At 40.5% G+C, this 14,178-nt stretch overlaps 1 protein-coding gene across 2 annotated transcripts in view; it reads left to right on the top strand.

Moving 5' to 3' along the window:
* The window catches only part of SORBS1 (sorbin and SH3 domain containing 1), a 161,917-nt gene that overhangs the window by 25,352 nt on the left and 122,387 nt on the right, over window positions 1-14,178 (top strand). Inside the window, exon 1 of one of the 2 annotated variants that reach the window (XM_066323992.1) lies at window positions 7,331-7,419. The exons of the other annotated variant lie outside the window; for it this stretch is intronic. The gene's annotated coding sequence lies outside the window, so the exon portion shown is untranslated. Of the gene's footprint in view, window positions 1-7,330; window positions 7,420-14,178 lie in introns of those variants that run through there. 2 annotated transcript variants of the gene reach the window in all.

Here is a 14,178-nt window from a genome sequence, read left to right as displayed (position 1 = left end):
TGATAGATAGCTATTGGTATTTTAATTGGTGTCTAGTGTCCTCTCCCTGTCACCTGGATTTTTGATAGTCCCATCTGCTGGCTATGGGCACTAGGGTTTAATAGGAATTCAGGCATAGCTGGTCTGGGTCAAATCCCTCCATGCTTTAGTTTGTTTAAATTTCCGATGGCCTCCAGGTTGTGATAGACAGGATATAGCAGTTGAAGGTATCTTTCACTATCACGGACTAATTAGAGTTGTCCTGACTTCCTGAGGGAATTTGTAATGGTACCCAGTAGTTACAGAAGATTGAAACCAGGCAGGAGTTATTAGGCTGTAGAGGAGAAAATGTACTTCTTTCTGCTCCTCTGTTCTTTAGCTCCTTCTTCTGTCTTAATGAACTGTAATCTGGATGAAAAACAAAGCTTGGGGGAAAAAAAAGAAAAAACACTCTCCATTCTCTTGAGCCTGTAAACTTCGCTCCTGAAGGAGACTAGCAGTGTTTTCTTTCTTACTATGGAAGTGTGACTACATGGCAACCCTTCTTTTTCAAATTTGGAGATTTTTTCCTCCTTTTCTCCCTTAATTTTTGTTTTGTTTCTCGCTTGGGTGGCTGAGACTGGTGCTATTTTGGCTGCATCACTAAAATAAAAATAGCCTTTGTGCTCATGAACTTCTAATCGGAAGTGATGACATGTCCTTCACTGGGGCACCATTGCTCTTGTCCTCATGAAATACTTTATCCTTTCTGATATCATTGAACATGCAACGGTAATAAAAGGCCAATTTTTGCCACTGGATATGAGTAGAGGTTGATGCCTGTTATGTTTATGTGGGAACACCTCACAGTGACATCTGCAGTTGTGCTGAACATGGTTTCCTCCATTTCATGGGAATGAAATGATGCTTGTGCATTATTAAAAGGGCCTAGCAAGGTTGCTGGGGAGAGACCGTTAAATGCAGTATATAATAATATTTATGTAATTAATGCCCTGGGATTTGAATGAAAAATACTGCTATTTTGCAGTCATAATTTTCAGTTTCTGGCAGCCTCAGAGTAACAAGGAAACTGTAAATTGCAGTTTAATGTCCCTAACCTGTTGTCTCTGATAGGAAAGGTTGACAGTTTTGGCTATCTTGAAATGATGATTAGCTGGGATCTAATTATGATATAAGCATAGAATCACATTCAAGTGTAAGGTCATCAAGGATGATGTGTGGCAAGAAACTTATTTATTCTCCACACACCCCCCCCCCCCCCGCTTTTTTTTATTTGAGGGATGAGGAAGGATATTCAGAAAAGTAGACAGAAGAGTAACAAACTATCTATGTTCCTCTGACTTCCTCCTATGTCCCCTCCTATGACCCTGTCCAGGTCAGATAGCAGGTCAGGTACCAGGCACTCTGAATGACCTAATCCTAAGCAGACTTGTCTAGAGAATTTTTACAGGTCTTAAGCTATGCCTTGTACAGAGTGATTACTTTTCAAATGTTCTCTGTGGTCCAGCTCAGGATGTTTTTCCTTCAGACCATATTTTCAGAGGGGTTACATTCCATGCAGTGATAATAGATAGCCTCAGTCCTTTTGGTCTCAAGAGATTTTCTGGGAGAGTTTCTCAAGTGAGTGATTTACTGTCTCCTGCCCTGTTCCTTCTCCAACAGCAGAAATTTAATGACCTCAAAGCTAATGCACTCCAGTGTCTCTGGATGGAGACAGCAACATTTTTGCCAGTATAGTTTTGGAGCATCATTCTCCCTTTCATTTCTAACACTTTTTTGGGAATGCTTCTAACAGAAATCATGACCTTAGAAGCATCTGCTGGAAACTAGTCGCTCCAGACACAATGGAGAGATGAATTTTGCTCTTCATACCATGGTACCCTCCCTCTGTGAAGTTGGAGCAGCGTCCTATGTCTAAATAAATGGAGAGCAGGTCATCCTCTGGCTTAATATGAACCTTTATCTGTCTTGTCTTAATCAGACCACTAAAGTTCTTTTATTTATTAAATTGTATCCTAATCAGTGGCTACTGTTATTTGTCAAAAGATTCAGGAACAAGTTTCATATTTCATTCCATATCTGAAACTTTCAAAACTTCTCTTATAGGGAAAAAAAATGACTGACTTCTTTACTTTATTGTAGTTTTTCCTTCACAGATCTCTTGCTTATATGAATATAAAATGTCGTAGTCGAATATCCTAGTGTTGTAAATATAAGGACTATGTTATTCTGGCATATAATTCATAGGATTTGTTTGAGTGACATACAGTTGACTCTTTACTGAGGTGGACAAAAGAAGGTGTCACTTCTCGGCATTGGTACATTTCCATTTCATGGGGTAGAGTCAAATCTGCAAATGTAAAATCTAGATCATGTGGGCAGTACTCCTGTGTACATCTGTATTAAAAATTGTTTTACCTGAAACAATTTAAGGGATTCTAGAAATTATAACACTTAAGGTATTAGTGATATTCCATCTAATCCTTAATAAATCTTAAAAATTAAGTTAATGCACCTGGTGGATAGGTGACCTGCCTGGTGGATGAGGGGAAGGCTGTGGATGTTGTCTACCTGGACTTCAGCAGAGCTTTTGACACCATCTCCTGGAAGAGCTGGCAGCCCGTGGCTTGGACAGGTGCACCCTTTGCTGGGTGAAGGTGGCTGGAAGGCTGGGCCCAGAGAGTGGTGGTGGATGGTGAACAGTGAATGGTGCTGCATCCAGTTGGTAGCCAGTCACTAAGTGTATTCCTCAGGGATCAGTGTTGGGCACAGTCCTGTTTAATGTCTTCACTGATGAGCTGCATGAGGGGATTGAGCCCAACATCAGCAAATTTGCAGATGACACAAGTTTCAGGGGGAGTGTTGATCTGCTGAAGGGCAGGAGGACTCTGCAGAGGGACCTGGACAGGCTGGGTAGATGGACCTAATTCAGTGATACAAGGTTTAACAAGACCAAGTGCCAGGTCTTGTACTTCGGCCACAACAAGCACATGCAGCGCTACAGGCTGGGGACAGAGTGGCTGAACAGCAGCCAAGCAGAAAGGGACCTGGGGGTTCTGGTCAACAGCTGCCTGAACATGAGCCAGCAGTGTGCCCATGTGGCCAAGAATGTCATCCTGACCTGTACCAGGAATAGTGTGGTCAGAAGGATTGGGAAGTGAGTCTTATCCTGTGCTTGGCAATGGTGAGGCCCCACCCTGAGTGCTGTATTTCAGGTCTGGGGCTCTCAGTTCAGAAAGGATTTTGTGATACTGGGTGAGTCCATAGAAGGGCAACAAGGCTGCTGAGGGGTCTGGAACACAAATCCTGTGAGGAGTGACTGAAGGATCTGGGGTTGTTTAGCCTGGAGAAAAGGTGGATCGGGGGAGACCTCATCACTCTGTATAACTTCCTGACAGGAGTCTGTAGCCAGGTGGGGGTTGGCCTCTTCTCCCAGGCAACCAGTGACAGAACAAGAGGACACAGCCTTAAGCTGTGCCAAGGCAAGGTTAGCCTGGACATAAGGAAGAATTTCTTTACAGAAAGAGTGATTGGGCATTGGAATGGGCTTCCCAGATGGTGGTGTCACCATCCCTGGATGTCTTTAAGAAGACTGGATGTGGCACTCAGTGCTATGGTGTAGTTGGCAAGGTGGTGTTAGGTCAGAGGTTAGACTTGATGATCTCAAAGGCTTTTTTACAACCTAGCTGATTCTGTGATTTTGTGTAATTACACTAGTGTAAGTTTAGAGCAATACTATATAGAAGGAAGGTACTGGATGCGCTGTAATGAAGATTAGAAGCTTGTGTGGGTTCTATAGCTATATGTATAGCTAGATCTATAGCTGAGATGTATTTGAAGGTTGAAATTCTTGTGTTGGCAAGTAAAAGCACAAAGAGGAGAACTAAAACTATGTGTTAGTATTGTTATTATGGTGTTACACTGTAAACTGGTGTAAAGCCATTGACTGAAGAAGGTTCTCTAACTGTACTTGCTGAGAATTCTTTTGGGCCTATATGTACTCCAATTAATGCTGTTGATAGCATAATAAGTTATCTTAATTACTTTTGAAAATACTCTCTTAGTTTTCCAGATGGTACCCTGGATATGATGGGAACTTCCCCAATGAATTTTGCCTTCTATAGGCTGATAAGAATCTGTTTATTAAAGGTTTTAAATCCTCTATTTTTATATTCATGTTCTACTTTGGCCTTGTTTATTCATGACTGAATTCCTCTGATTATTTTAGCTGTTGTGTGTTCAGTATTTGATGCTTTGCATAGTAGAAGTGAAAAAAACTGACTGCTGTAAGATGTTCAGTGTGCACTTAAGACAATGACCACTTAGCTGTCTCATTTCCTTAGCAATATTTTACAGATTAATCATAGAGAGCAGTGTAAGCCAAGAAAAATACAATTGAAATAGACTTTTCTTCATTTTTTTTCCTTGGACTCAATATTTTGATAACTTGGTTCAGAATGCCCAGCAATCAAAATGACTTGTTTATGTGACTGAAATTTGGATGAGCAGCAATAGATCGATTCCTAAATATGCAAGGCTAAATTTGTTGAGCCTATTCCTTGGCCTTTGACGAGATTGCAGTAAACAGACGTATAATACCAGTGGCAGGATTGCACATGCTTCCCTTGGGATTGGAGAGGTGGCCACTCATTTGATAAACCCCAGGTACAGGCAAAGGTATAGACTTCCTAGCAGCTGAAGTGATGGCTTCTGTGTCAGGAAGATTACCAGGTTGCTGATCTCTTTCAGAAATAATATATTGGGTTGTTGTTGTTGTTATTGTGTTTTGGGATTTTTTGGTTGGTTGGTTGGTTGGTTGGTTGGGTTTTTTTCCTGACAGGCAGTCAATCAGTCTTAACTGAGTAGCTGTGAATGAATGAGTCATGGGATCAATTAAACTTGAAGATGAGCTTTTAGACTGTTGTTTGTAGTTAGTTTGAATACTTAGCAATACAGCAGGGAAGGACTGGGGGAATTTTGGTCTTACCTAGTGTGGATTTGACTGGATTTTTGGGAGAGATAGCATGTCACATGCATGCTGGCTGCTTATAATCTGAACACTATGCATTTAAACCCTGGATGAGGGAGATGCCTGGGAGGGAGGACTCTGAAGCTCCCTGAGGCTGCATTGCCTGTGTGCCAATTAAGACAAATCTTTAGCAAGGTTACCTAGTCACTGCACAGACTTTTGCCAGGCCAAGTTTCTCAACAGTTATGCCTCAGCTGAGTAAATACACCCTTTGAACAAGGACTAGAATTGACAACTGAAATAATGTTTGTCATGCTTTTGGGCTCAAGCACAAACCAAAGCCCTAAAACATGCATCTAAGATGTCACCAGTCAGTCCTGTTTCCTAAATGAAAGGGGTTTGTGTTCTGTGCTGTTGTAGTTCTTCAAGTATCCTCTATATCTCCTTTGTTTCATGTACATTTTTTTGTTACTTCTTGGACCTTTTTCTTATTGCTTGGACTTTTATACATCAGGATGAAGAGAATATTCAATTTTGCCAGTCTCATGTGGTGTTGTTTCCATCTTTAATTACACGAACTCTTTGCTTAAGATTGTGCCATTATTTGTGTTGTGGTAGTGTCTTAGACTTGTGTAAAGGTCTGCATGGATTTTCGCAAATACAAAAGTATGTCTTGCCAGTAAGTCCTTAGACCTACTTTGGCCTATCTAGCTTTTCTTGTAGAATGAATATGGAGTTCTTATATATGGTACAGTTCTACTTGTTTTGAAAGCAGGTTATAGTGCATCTGAGAGTCAGAGAAGACATAAGGCTTATCTGCTTCACTAAGTTATTCAATATTGCAGCTGGAGATGGGGAGGCCATATGCAGTGTGCTGTCCCTGCATGACACAAAAGATTTCATTTGGCTGGGGGTGCCTCAAGCTGTCACAGGTGTTCTGCTTTCATTTACAATAGCTCCATTAAAATATAAATGACTGCATTTATTACATCAGCTCTTTTTCCTTCTTTGGAATACCCCAGCTAAAGTTACATTACACATAACAAATGTTCTTGCTCCCTTGAGAATTAGTTTAATTACTGATGTAGGTGGGTAAAAGATCTATTGCGTCTGAGATGTTAATTTTATCATGCTTTAATTAAGAGGTCAAGTGTGAAAGGCTGAAGAATACCTCCCACTTAAAGATGCTGAATAGAATGGTGGGGGTAGAAGGCACTGATATGATGAAGCTTTTACTGTCTGTAGGAGTATCAGCTTTCCCTGTGCATCTCGTTACAACGAGGTGGGCATCTGGAAATACATGCCAATTTCTATATGCTCATTGTGTTTTCTACCATTAAAGGCATTTTCTGTCCAGAGTCTTTGAAGCTTCAAAACAGCTTGTCTCTTCTTCTTCCATCACTCACCACTAGTTTCCCTAGGAAATGTCAGAACTGTGTTCTCTTGTCCAGTGTGTTTGAAGAATGGGACTGCAAGTATCCTATGCCTCTGTGCTCTGGCACAAGAGGGGATGTGGGGCAGGTGCTCATCAGAGGACCTCAGGTGCTACCATCTCTGAGCGTGCAGTTGTTTCTTGCTTATGTCTCACTGTGAGCATGGACAGATTCCTTTTGGCATTTGGTTTGAAAGTCTTCTTTCTAGTTAACTCCAAAAGCTAGGAAATGGACTTAAAAAGCATTCAGGGAAAAAGTGTCAGGCAGAAGGGAGTGTCTCATAACAAGATTAGAGAGAACTAGACAATAGGAATTCATTCCAGTAGGGCACCTGGGACATTTTCCACTGAGCTTGCTATGTTTGCCCCACCAGCTGGAGGAGCAATGGTATAGGTAAGAGCAGATGTTCACTGGCTAATGTTTGAAGATTTTCTTGAGACTGACTTACTGCCGTTTCAGAAAGACTGAGTGACCAAGTGAAGCACTACTGTTGCTCTCTGAGCAGCTTTAAATATGACAGTTAGTAATTTTTATTAACTCCTTTTTCATTGCTTACTGTCTGTGTGAATTGGTGCTTCATTGAGATGTTCTGTGATGTGTGATACGGAAAGTATCTTTTTAGTAAATTTCTTCTTGGATTTTTTGCTCCTGTTTTTCTGTGGTGGTCACTTTTCTTGATTTTAAAGGATAATAACAGTTCAGCTATGCCACTGACTTCTCTGCATCCCTGGAGAAAGATTGGTGTAATACTGGAAAAACACAGAGTTAAATATTAACGTCCGCTGCTGAATGTTCCTACTGAAAAAATCAGGAACGTTTCCAAGCAGTGAAAGCAGACTTTCCTTTCCTGTATTCAAGTTTTGCTGCTTAACTTTTAAAACTGCAGCTGGTTTGGTAATTGCAGATAGTTAAAAACTAGAAATTAAGAATTCTCTGTTTTTTAAGTGCTCTCACCCCGGCTGCTTCTTGCTTCCAGGTGATAGGGGAAGAATCTCATGTGGTGAATTAATGCTGAAATGTATAATAAGCTTTTTCAAGGTAAGAGACTGATTTTTTTCCCCTTCCCTCTGTACTTCATCTTGCAAATAGAAGTTCCATTCTTGCTCATTTGGTCAGAAATGTCATTTTAATAAATGTTGTGATTTGAGATTGATGATACAGTAACACCTTAAGGCAGAAAGCATACTCAGAGTTGGCATTCCTCTTGGATTATGAATACACATAGCTGCCCCAGTTTATACTAGCTGAGGACCTAATCAGCTAAGGCCACAAATGCAGCATTTCCTCCTGCTGACTTGAAATGTTACCATGTCTCTGCTGAGAAAAAAAAATGTGCATAAAGGAAATAGTGTTAAGGCAGAGGAGGATTCTTTCACTTTTAAGAGTTTCATGTATTTAGAAAACATATTTATTCTGTCTTGCTGGTCATGTCAGGTGTCAAGGCTTCTGCCTCAGGGCACTCAGGGAATCCCTGCTCAAAGTGTTCTCAAGGTGTTACAGCTCTAATCTTTGTAGAGAGCTCAGGTATCAGCTGTGGTAAAGCAGGAGCAGTAAAGCTCAGAAAGAGCTGGATTGCTTGATGTAATGTTTATAGGGTGGTATTGCTGTAGCTTCTTTGTGTATATGTGAAAATTATGCTTCATGATATGGCCTTAATCCTTTAGAAACAAAATCATGCTTTTTGTTTTAAGTCTGATTCACTTCCATTTACGCAATAGCATCCCAAAGCAAGAGTGATCCTGGCATTTCTATGAGGCACATGCTTCTGCCCACAAACAGCCAGTATGATAAGTCAATAAAAATAAGCCATTCAAGGCATGAATTTCTTAGAGATGGAAGAGACCTGTTTAGCTATCTAGCCCTCCTGCATGCCAGTGAGGAATTGCTTCAACTGGATTTGCTTTAAAGGACAGATGAATCGCTGAGTAAAACACAGGATCCCATTTTCTGCATGATATGGCTTTTATGCTTCTGGTTTTATATGTATGTCTAGCTTTGAACCTCATAAGCAGCAATATTCCAGAGAAAATTTTCTAGGCTCTTTTATTTCAAGTGTAACAGTGCTCTGAACAGAAACTCTTCTGATTGCACAGATGTGCAATTTTGCTTTGTGGAGTGATTTTTACCTCATCAAAAGAACAAGAAGAAAGGCAAGAATCTGTGAGTATGGCTATGAGAGCGTGTGTGCATGTGTATATTTGACAGAGAGGTCTGTCTGTGTTAGATCAATTGTGAGAATAAATTCTACTACTCTGCCTGGCCTTAGGAGGGTATTTTCCAAAGGCAACCCGTTGGGAAGAGAACAAAGGCCTCGCTGCGTTGTGGCCGTGCGTGACACGCTGGTAATGCTAAAGCCAGCTCCCATTTCCTATTAAAGTAGTGTCTCGCATGTTCATGAAACACAGGCAGCGATGCAGCGTGATTCAGCTCATTGGGACCTGATGCATCTAGTTCTGACACAGAGAGAGATCTCTCTCTGTGGTCAAAAAAGCAGAAAAACATGTTATTGCTGCTGTTCTGAGGAGCTTCATCTGGTGATTAGACAGGGAATTGCAGGCACATTTGTTTCATTGCTTTAATTTTTTGCATTATTCCCCTTTCGTTTTTTATTGTTTTCTTACCAGTATTTGAATAGAAAAATAGCTCTGTAAATTATGTCCATGCCCCACTTCTTTCCAGACCTGACATATTTATATATACAAAGAATTATGGAGGAATTAAAGGGAGCACCAAAGAAGCTCAGGAATTCTTTCGTAAAGCTTGCCACATTTTTAATAAATGGGCATACAGCAGAGACAGTGAAATCTGTTGCTCAATACCATAATAGGCAGTGCAATGCTTTTGCTTCTCTGTGTCATCCTTAACAGACAAATTTATTTTTGGTAATGAGACATTCATCTCTTTCACATCTATTACAAGTCAGCCCTAGTCTCAAAAATCAGTTGGAAATAACATGAAGAAGTTTAATGGTGAAATGTGTTTCTTTTGGATCCTTGTCACAGCTCCATCAAATCCTGGGGATCCTTTTTCAGTTTGCTTTGTTGTATTTTTGCCTTGCTGCAACATGCATTTCCAGATTATTTAGCTCTTTTTCTGAGAGCATCATATAGCAGTGGGACTGTTTAGACTGTGTAATTGCTTTCAGGAAATTACTTTCAGGACAATAATTAACATACCATCATTTAAAATAATTGTTTTCCAATTCTTTTCTGTTTGTGGATCCTTCAGGAATTTTTGTTAGTGGCAGATCCCTTCCCTGTCTGACTTAAATCTATTGAAAGCAGACTTGCTTTACTTAATGGTCATCCTTGGAGCAGTCCACAAAAAAGCATGTATAAATAGAGCCTGATTGGACTCCTCTGCTGCCGTAGAGAAGGAGTCCACATAGAAGTAATTTGGTAAAATAACACTATTAGTCAGAAAATATGGGCTCTGCATGTATTTCTGGTCCTGACACAGTTCAGTTAAGAAAGCATTTTCACAACTGTGGACTGAATGCTTAATGCCATACTTCTGCAGGTCCACAAGCAAACCACTTTGCTGAATCTGTCAGCAGAGAAGCTTGTGTGGGTGCTAGAGGAGTGCAGTGGGCCTTTTGTTGGCATTTTTTTTGCATCCCGTGGGATTTATTAGATGCCTTTCAATGGGTTTTCAAACTGTTGTATAGCATTCTGCAGGTGGAATGTAATTTTCCTAGTGAGATCTGAAGTACTTGACAACTGGTGAAAAAACAACTCCCTCCTTTTAGGTTTGTAAGAATGATTCCTTTAAAGAAGCTGTCTGGTGCCTTTATGTACCTCCATCTTGTTACCTATAATAAAGGGGGAATGGCCAGGATATCAGAAAGACTTGCTGATGTGAAGTGACCCTGACGCTTATTCCAGGAAGTTTATTTTCAGAAAGTGTTGATTATTCATACTTTGAGAACCCTTTAAAGTATTTATGATTCATACCAGACACTCCTCCTTCAGTCTTAATTGGCACCCATCTCATTAAGGTGACATAAGACTAAATACATTGATGCAAGGAATGTTTTGACTTTTTAGCTGATAAAAGTGCTAATTATAAGAACCGCAACCTGTCTAGTAACAGAACGACGGATAACAAACATTGAAAGGTTACTATTCCGGAGGAGTTACGTCAGCTAGCTCCATGGATGAAACATCTTTTCCATGGAAGAAATTGCATCCTACATGGAAGAGATTCTCTTCTGTACTGTACAAATCCTACAATTGTCTTTACCTACCCATTTCCTTTCACTCTTCCGTTCTTGCACAGAAGTTATTCTCCTCATTTGGCTCCTGCTGTACTATAAACAATGCCATCCTTTCTTCCCCCTATCTTCCTACACCCACTTTTGAATAACTATGGTTGTTAAGATTGCAGTCCTCATAAGGCTAGAGGGGGAGGAAAAAGTGTCCCTTCTGCTTCCTTTAGGGATGTTCTCTTGTTCTTTGCATTACTTAAGTAATTTTTTCCAAAGGCGTGTTCATGTTTGTTTTAAGACCTTTCAACAGCAACACTACTGATGTGCTCCCTGATGATCTTCCTAGCTTTTTGTTTAAAAAGGCACTGAAAGTTAGTGATCAAGTTGGGAAAACTTATTTGCTCTCATTGTATACTGTGAGTAAAACCTTCAGTACCTTGCACAGGGACTGCTTTGTAAAAAAGTACAAATGCTCCAAAATTACAGAGGCAGTGGCAGAACACTGTTCTGTTCCATCTCCTTCCTCCCTTCTCCCCAGCCCTCATGTTTTACAGACGTGGATGCTGACTCTGATGTGTCACATACACTGCAGAACCAGGCACGTATGTCTTTCACAGGGAGTGTGTGGAAAAATGACAGTCATCACATTATTTCAAGTGGTACAGCAGTTATCCTTTCATCTGCCAGACTGCTTTTTGTGGGTGAGAATTGGGCCTGTGTTAAACTCTTCAGGGTAGAAGAATGGATATACATGCTCTTTGTTTTCTAATAGGTGTGTAATTCTGTATAGTGAGGGGGTATCTGGTTTTGCTGGTTTCTTTTAAATGTGGATCATGTTTGGCAGCATGTTTGAGCTATGGAGTTCAGCTCCATAAAATTCTGGTGATTATTCCAGGGCAATCATCATGTCTCATGCAGCTTTGTCAGGTACATTCTCTTTGCCAGGCCTCCTACCTGGCTTATGCTTAAATACTTTACAGGTATCATCTGTGCTTAACAGAAGTATCTTCTGGTAGGTTGAACAGTGCACAAGGGAGAAGTGAAAAGCTCACAGTGAACAGTAGTTAGGAAGTACAGCAAAGGATGTTTTGATAGTTATGAGTGAGATTTCTTCATGAGATGCAGGGAAGGTTGCCCAGAATATCTCCTCCTACCTCCAGCAACTTCCAGTACTGTATCATCTTCAGCAGTGATATTTAGGATATGTATTTTTGCTGCTTCAACCTGGATGTTCCAACATTTCACATTTCTAAGTAATTTAGAAAATTTGCTTGAGCCCCATTTTGCATACTCCTTAATTTAAAAGTTAATACTTTGGATACTGTACTCTCATCTTGCTCAAGCTGTTTGGAAGCTGCATAGCTGCCACCTAACCAAAAAGACTATTGCATTTACCAGAAAGGAGACCTCTGTATATTTTGCCCTCACCAGATTCTTTTGTAGGGAATGGGTGGCATCCTGGATACTGTTTCTTCAAGCTGTGAATCAGTTTAAAAGCAGAATTTCATTTTGCTGTTGCTGCCTTTCTGGCTGTTTGGAATGTAGTTGCAATATGTGTCTGATCTTCAGGGATATCTGTAGGAAGTGTGTGTTACTGATGAAACTTAATTGGACTTTCAAAGAATTTCTCCTTCATTGCAGACTAATGGAAAGAACAGTCCTTTGCCCGTCTGAATTAACATTAGATAAAAATGGTTCATGTCAGAGTTACTTAGCTAATGGCAACACCTACTATTGCGACTATTCATAATAGTGCTTGCTCCAGTGTACTTGGGCTTTTGGCTGTTTTGTGCTGCATGGAAAATCCATGATTTTCCTTGAGCAATTCCTGTTGGAATTGGTATGTGTCTCACTTACTGTTCTTGGCCTTTGACTACATTCTAGCAAAAACCATCCAGGACTTTAGTTTTTTGGAGAAGTCTGATTTTTTTATTTTTTTTTTGTCTTGTCTTGTCTTGTCTTGTTTCTATTTCCAGAGTAATTTATTTGTGTGGCTGAGGGTAGGGCATGACTTGAGTTTAAAAGATTTTGTGCAGGTAAACAATCTGTTTGTCAGATTATAGGCAACCTGTAGTCAGCATTTGCCCCTCATAAATTAATACAGGGTGAAACTGTGTTTTCCATAACAGCACTGGCATTAGAGCATAAGATAGACATTGGGTAGGTCTAATCTAGAGTAAGTATAGGACAGAAATGTAAAACAGTTATGCTATTGGTAGTGGGCCTCTCTTTTTTTTCGTTATTAGAGTTCCTTTACAGGGAGTCCAGCATGTCAGTTTGGGCAGAACAGGGTTACTCTTCTCTCTTTACTGACAGCAAGTGAGAAATAGGGAGTCCAGCATGTCAGTTTGGGCAGAACAGGGTTACTCTTCTCTCTTTACTGACAGCAAGTGAGAAATAGGGAGTCCAGCATGTCAGTTTGGGCAGAACAGGGTTACTCTTCTCTCTTTACTGACAGCAAGTGAGAAATTAAGAACTGGATGATCAGAAAGACAGAGAGCCCAACTAGGCACACAGGCCAAATGTGTGCTGGTGAAAGGGGCTTTAGGGTGTTATTGATACCACATGGTACCTGATTGGTATGCCCAGTGATGTTATGGCATGGCTGTGGTTTACTCTATCCAGAGTGGTGGGGTTTATCTATTGACTATTGATGAAAACAAGGATCAGAAACTGAGGACATGGAGTGAAGAGGGATGAGGTGTTCCTAACCCAGTCCTTACTTCCGGATACCAGGAAGCAGTGAGGCATGTCACTTTCTGAGAAGGAGGAAGAGGTAGGAAAGTTGAAGGGCATTTTACTCCCCATAGAAACATTGTGAGAGGGACATTCACTGCCTGGGGTACCAGTAAGAACGTGTCAACACATACGTAAGTCTTGTGATTGAAACAAGGACCGGTAGATTAAAAAATCTTAGAATTATAGAATGGTTTGGTTGGAAGGGACCTTGAAGATTGCCTAATTCTCAGCCTCACACCATGGGCAGGGATACCTTCCTGGTATCCACCACCACCTGTGGCACTGTATCCGTACATACAGGTATCCATAGGCTGTGTCCTTGGCAAGTGCCTAAGAAGGTACCTGACTAAACAGTAAAGGCCAGTGTTCTGAGGCAGATTTCATTATATATGAGAACTTTTGTACTAGTCCTGCCTCTCACGTAACTTTGTGATAAAGTACTGGAATGGTCTGCCCGGGAAGGTGGTGGAGTCACCATCCCTGGATGTGTTTAAAAAAAGACTGGAGGTGGCACTCAGTGCCATGGTTTAGTTGAGATGTTGGGACATGGGTTGGACTTGATGATCTTGAAGGTCTCTTCTAACCTAGTGATTCTGTGTGATTTGAATTAAACACAACATAGTAAAGTAATAGTAGAACATTCATATACATCAATCAAGCTGTCAGTTTTGTGGCAAGCTAGGAGAATTTAGCTATTTGAAGACTTCTATGGTATTTTTAGAAAGTTTAGAACACTCTTGAAAAAAATCAAATTCAATGAGTAGAAGTTACTCTGCATAAGTTGCATGCAGAGTGTTTTCATATTTGTCTCTATTTTAATCTGTTATGGAATCTAGTACCTTCTTAACAAA

Source organism: Sylvia atricapilla, chromosome 8 (genome assembly GCF_009819655.1).
Source record: "Sylvia atricapilla isolate bSylAtr1 chromosome 8, bSylAtr1.pri, whole genome shotgun sequence".
Lineage (NCBI taxonomy): Eukaryota > Metazoa > Chordata > Aves > Passeriformes > Sylviidae > Sylvia > Sylvia atricapilla.
The sequence above is the reverse complement of the archived record's forward strand: the minus strand, read 5'-3'. Positions and strand labels throughout refer to the sequence as shown.